The following is a 5,831-nucleotide window of genomic DNA, read 5'->3' on the forward strand; positions in this document are numbered from 1 at the left end:
GAGTTTCCCTCCTCGTCTCGCCACAGATCAACCCCAGCTTCCCCCCTCCCTGCAGCAAGCCTGCGCCCTCTGAAGGAAGAAAGCTACCCCACCACCACCACCACCATCAAACCTCGCAAAAGCCACGGCCACTGTATTTAAGTTATTTATTTTATCACAAGACTGTGTAGTAATTTATACTGTAAATGATGAAAATACTCTATAAATAGACGAACAACAGAACTTTGCAGCAGCGAACGTGAAGATTATATGAAGATGCTTCTATTGTACATAACAGCTATAACGTGAGTGTCTGCTGCGTTAGGGAGCAGGACGATGTTTCATTTGGTGTGATAGTCTGTCAGCGTGTCCCTGAGAGCAGGCCGGGTTCGATTCCCCCGCAGAGGAGGCGGAGCACCAACACTCTTACACATTCCAGAGTAACTCACAAACACAGTCCTGTTCTGCTGTAGCATCTTATTTATGTGTCTTGGATTCCTGTTGCACCCGACTTGCCTCTTGCAAGAATTTGCACATAAAATAAATCCGCAGTCCAACCCGATCTGCCAAAAGTCACGTGTCTGACTTCATGTCTGATTCAACCAGACGTTCCTGTTTGACCCAATTTGTTCTGAACACTACAAAAATGAAATAAAGGTTCCCCTTCTCACTGGACAGGGTTTAAAACTTTCTTTCCAACCACACAGCAGAACTAAAAGACAAATCTCCTCACGATGATTATTAGGGGTAACGTCACCATGACAACCACGCAAAATTCAGGTCAGTAGAGTGGCCGAACATCTGCATGCAATCATAAATGCTGTTTTACAGACTCATCATAGCAGGAAGACGATGAATTCTTTTGAAGAAAGCAGATTTATCCTTTGTGGTGGTGCCACCGTGTGTTTAAAAATGAAATGACACAGAAAAAAGTGTTTTTCCGTAAGAACGCTTACACATTTGTCTTAAGAGATTTCCATCACAGTTTATTTTACACATGCTGATCGATTAAGTTACTAAAAATGTTCTCATGAAACAGTTTCCCTATGGCAACCCTATAAAGATTGTGTTGTCATAGTTACAAATAGGGCTGGGTTAATTAAAAAAATAATTGATTTGAATCAATCCAAGCTTAATAGACCTATAATCAATCCATAAAAATAGAGATTGAACTAGCACATGAAGCTAAAGTCCATTAGCTTGATGCTATAATTTAATGGGGTTTCCCATTGGACGGCTAATGCTAACGCTCAGTCGACCTAAACCTAGATTACAGACTAAATGAGCAGCTTTATATAATCACAAACAGGAATTTTCCAAATTTAAATAAAAAATGAAAAAATTTGGTTGCTATGGAGCTTTTGCCTTCAATTTTGATGTAACCATGGCATGATTTATCTAGACTCTTCCGTACATTTAGGTTGGTCAATTTAATCTGGAGAAATAGCTGTTTAAAGTCATTAAACAGCTTTAATTCTGTGCATGCCAAAATAGAAGCTTATTGCTGTGTAATTCACACGCTACATATTTTATCCATTTGAAAAAATAAAATCTGAAATTAGAGATGTTGCCTGGTGAAAACACAGCATTAAAAATGAGTTTGGTGGGAATATTGGTTGCTAAAGAAAACAAGTACAGATGTGAGATCCATTTTTCAGACTCAGACATGAACACACTTGTATGGTTGCTATGGATTATCAGTGGAAATTCTTAAATCAGTCTGACTTCGCTGAAATCAGGCTGCAGGATGTGATGCTTGCATCCATTACAAGCAGGACTTTTAATCTCTTTACTGTCAGATGCTTCTGCTGTTTAAAAATGGCTTTAATTTAAGGTTTAACCATCCTTTAGACTGGTGATGGAGCCCCTTTGTTTTATATATATAAATTATTCAAAGTGATATTATTTATATAAGATAATTCTAATGTTTGGGACCCAGTTATTTGCTTTTTTTTAGTTCATTTCCAGTTTTATGCCTGTTTGTGTGACGGCTGATGTTCGGCAGGTTATTTTCTGATCCCGCCTCCCTCTGATAATAAGGAGCCAAAGAGTCACGATGTTTTCTGTGATGTTCAGGAGGCGAACACGCTCATCTGTCAGCTTTTCTAATGTGATTTCACTTTCAGATGTCATTACTATGACGGATTTATTTATGAATAAACAACAGGATCATGAAATATGCTGCTGATTCCTGAAGGCAGCATCCGGAGACAAATCGGATCACTTTTCATCCTCTCCTTCATGCTTTCGGTGAGCTGCCAGTGTTTTCCTCGGCTCCGCTTCCAGACCACAGAGCAGCTCTCGGGACTGCGGGAGTTCACTGCTTTTGTTTCTGAGCTGCTCTCAAGATGTTGATGTAGGCTCCGTTGTCATGGCAACAGCATGTCTGAAGAGCCTGCTTGGGTTTTAGGGACCAAATTGATGCTTCATCAGAGGGTGCGCAGACAAAAAAACAGTTGTTTGATGAAAACCATCCATCACCTTCACTAGGTTTTACTGCAGTCATTGGGTATAACACATATTTAATCAGAAAAATGTTTTTGTTTTTTAAATGAGCAAATTTCAATTTGATTAATTTATCACTTTGGGATATGAATAAAGTTCAATTCAAATTTCAATCTGCAATTAAGATTCCTTAACTGTCCGTTTTAAGAAAAATTCCAAATACACTTTACCCTTAAAAAAAAGAACACTTTTAAAAGAAACTCTTCAATAAAGTCATAAATTGTAAAACAGCAACTTCTTGTAATAACTGAACCCTGTAAAGTCTGCTACATCAAAGAATTGACAGACATTTTTTTAAATTAAAGTTTTGATGTAATCAACAAAAAATATTGTTAGCCTAAGAAGCAAAAATATTGGCCTGACTGTTCATAAAAAAGAAAAAACGTGTATTAACCCACTGTCTCAAATGTGATCCACTCATTTTTAACAAGTTGCAATATGATTACCAATAATTTTTTTATCACCTAATTTTTCACTCATTTAGCATTTCAAAAAGAGCAACAATAGATAATTTATTCTCACCATTTAATTGTGAAAATTAACTAAACTTTTTCCCGCCAAAAGTGTTTTTAAGATTTTACGGAGGCAGCCATTTTGAAATGAACAGGAAAAGCCCTTTTACTGCCCTGAGAGGAATTATAATGAATTACAGGACAAAAAAACATGGAGTAAGTTGTATCCAACGAGTTTTTAAATGACATTTGGGTCCCTCTACTGAGATGGGGTCTCAGAAATGTGTGTATGGAATATGATACGAATGGTTATATAGGGTTAAATGTATGGTAATTAGCAGCACCACATTTATCAGATGTCATCTGGTGGGGGTTACAACAAAATTAAACTAAATGACTTCTAAGTTTAGCGATGATTGTGAGAGTTTTAGCTTTAAATTAGTTTACATGAAACAAATGTAAATCTGCACTAAAGTTGGTGTTTTGCATGTGGCTCAGGACCGAGCCCCCCCCCAGTCTGGTCCTGAGGGGCCCCTCTCCTTTGCACATTTCATTTGCTTACCTGCACAAACACCTGCACTGACAACCACAACCATTTGATTTAGTTCTGTGAAGCTCTCCTCTGTTTGCCTTCAGAGGATTGCAAAAATGAGCTGCACGGTGGAGCAGTGGTTAGCCTCACAGCAGGAAGGCCCTAGTTCGAATCCCAGCTGGGACATTTCTGTGTGGACCTCCTTGTGGAAGCGTGGGTTTTCTCTGGGGGCTCCAGCTTCCTCTCACTGTCCAAAAATAAGCCTAATAGGTTTATTGGTTACTCAAAGTGTCTAAGGTGTGGCGACCTGTCCATGGCTGACCTTCACCTTCACCAACAGACCAACAGTAGTTGGAACAGGTTCTGATGACCCTATGACCCCAAAAGGAAGATAGCAGGTTAAGAAAATGGATGATTGCTAAAACTACACAATTGTTCCTATGAGAAACCAACGCCACAATGTGACCTTGCTTTCAAATTGACATCAGTTCTTCTCAGAACACTTAATCACACTTTTGGAAGGAACTCTGCAGGTAATATCTTAGACAGATCAGATTCCTCACACCTTTCTGTTTCTTTGTGTGACCCCAGACTCACCTGATGGTGCTGGAATCAGGCCTCTGTGGGGGCTGTGCAGAAGTCATGCAGTTCTATTTTTGACTCCAAATAACCTATACATATGTGCTTATAATAACAAAACCAATTGGTTTTAATCAGAAGCACCTTTCAAGAAACTATAAAGCAAAAATAATACAACAGAGATAATGCAACAGAGTAAAAAAAAGAAAATATGGATATTTTACAGATTAATAATGATCAAATCTATTTTTATCTTATAAAACAATATAATACTATTTTGTCTGATTAAACAATGAACTGTTTGGACTCTTTAAATGACTAGACAAGCATGATAGTATTTAAAACTTGTCTTGGGCATTCTTGTTTTAACTTTGGTCTCAGAGTAGCCATAGTTTTATTTATTATGTGTCCCAACACATATATTTGGTCTCTTACCGTCAAGTCTGTGCAGAACTAATGATTGAATCAGATGTTCAAACAGGAAAATAACCACATCACAGTTTTTCTTGCGAACCAAGATGAAAAAAAAAACAGTATCCTTGACTACTGTTGTCAATGGGAAAGATCTAAGGGTTCAGTCGGTTTTTTTTCTTTTAATTTTGCTCCTTTTTCTTTTGAAAAAAATCGCTTGAGCTTGAATTTACTGGTTGCTTTCTTGGGATAACCTCAAAACCATCAATGATCTCTAACTGGAATATAAGGGGAAATATTTTAACCATTATTATTGTGTGATTTATTCAATTACCTGATACATTTTTAAAAAAGTTTATGCAAGCTCCTTGTGTTCTTAAGATGACCGGCAGAGGGAGCTATAATGAAATACAAACAATCACTTCAAAACACCGACCTCTTCTGTTTATTTCCAACTATACTGAAGAGATGCAAAAGCTTGTAAATAAACTGTTAAGGTTTTTGGTTTGTTGGACTCCCTACTGTTTCAAATTCAATGTTGGAGTTCGTTCGATTAAGTTTTTTTTTTTTAGCAATTGTTGGTATTAAGCCCTGTTTACACACCAATAAACAAATAAATAATGGAGCTCCTAAATGATAAATACACATAAAAAAGTAAAATGAAAAAATACAAAATCCAGTATATCAAATGTAGTAATTAACGTTTTATGCCGTAAAAATGTGTTAGATAGAACTAAAATGAAGCAAAATAAGCTAATAAAACAAAAAGAGAAAAATATCTTAGGGAATAATCAGAGGCCGTTCAATGGGTATAATTCAGGTATAATTCAATGTCGACTTCTGCTTTCTCTCCTCAAGACATAAACAGGAAGTTACGTTCACAAAAGCGGGGGGTGTGTCACCACAACGGCAACCTCTGTTCGCTGCGAAAGGGGGAGTCACCCCAAAGACGATCCGAAACACCGGAAAGGGTCAGCTTAATAAAATAAAAGTCCCAAATCATAACTTCAAAATGTCCGACCCTACTTTTAAGCGTGTGTTTTACATTAAGATTGAACTCAATCGAGAAAAATAATTGTGACTTAAATTTATAACTATTATTGACTTAACTTTGTCATTTAAAGAAAAATACACTCAAAAGGAATTGGGTTTACTTAAATGTTATGCATGTCACAGACATATTACTTCAATAATTCACTCAACTTAGTTGTGTTTCAACTTTTTAGAGCTTGTATATTTATTTTCAACATTTTTAATGTCCTGTATTTACATTTTAAACCCAAAAAGAGTGAATAAATTGAAATTTTGCAGTAACTAATACTTGCCAAAACAGACAGGAAGCGGGTTGTATGGGCACTTATTTTGAAGGACCA

The 5,831-nt window shown here is 36.8% G+C and overlaps 1 protein-coding gene across 2 annotated transcripts in view; it reads left to right on the forward strand.

Annotated features, from left to right (window-relative positions):
- Positions 1-555, forward strand: part of zmp:0000000529 (WD repeat-containing protein 20) — a gene marked incomplete in the record, with an annotated part of 11,326 nt that extends 10,771 nt beyond the window's left edge. For both annotated transcript variants that reach the window (XM_036214928.1, XM_036214929.1), the window contains 1 exon segment: positions 1-555.
- Positions 556-5,831: the final 5,276 nt, after the last annotated feature.

This window comes from Oryzias melastigma, linkage group LG13 (genome assembly GCF_002922805.2).
Source record: "Oryzias melastigma strain HK-1 linkage group LG13, ASM292280v2, whole genome shotgun sequence".
NCBI lineage: Eukaryota > Metazoa > Chordata > Actinopteri > Beloniformes > Adrianichthyidae > Oryzias > Oryzias melastigma.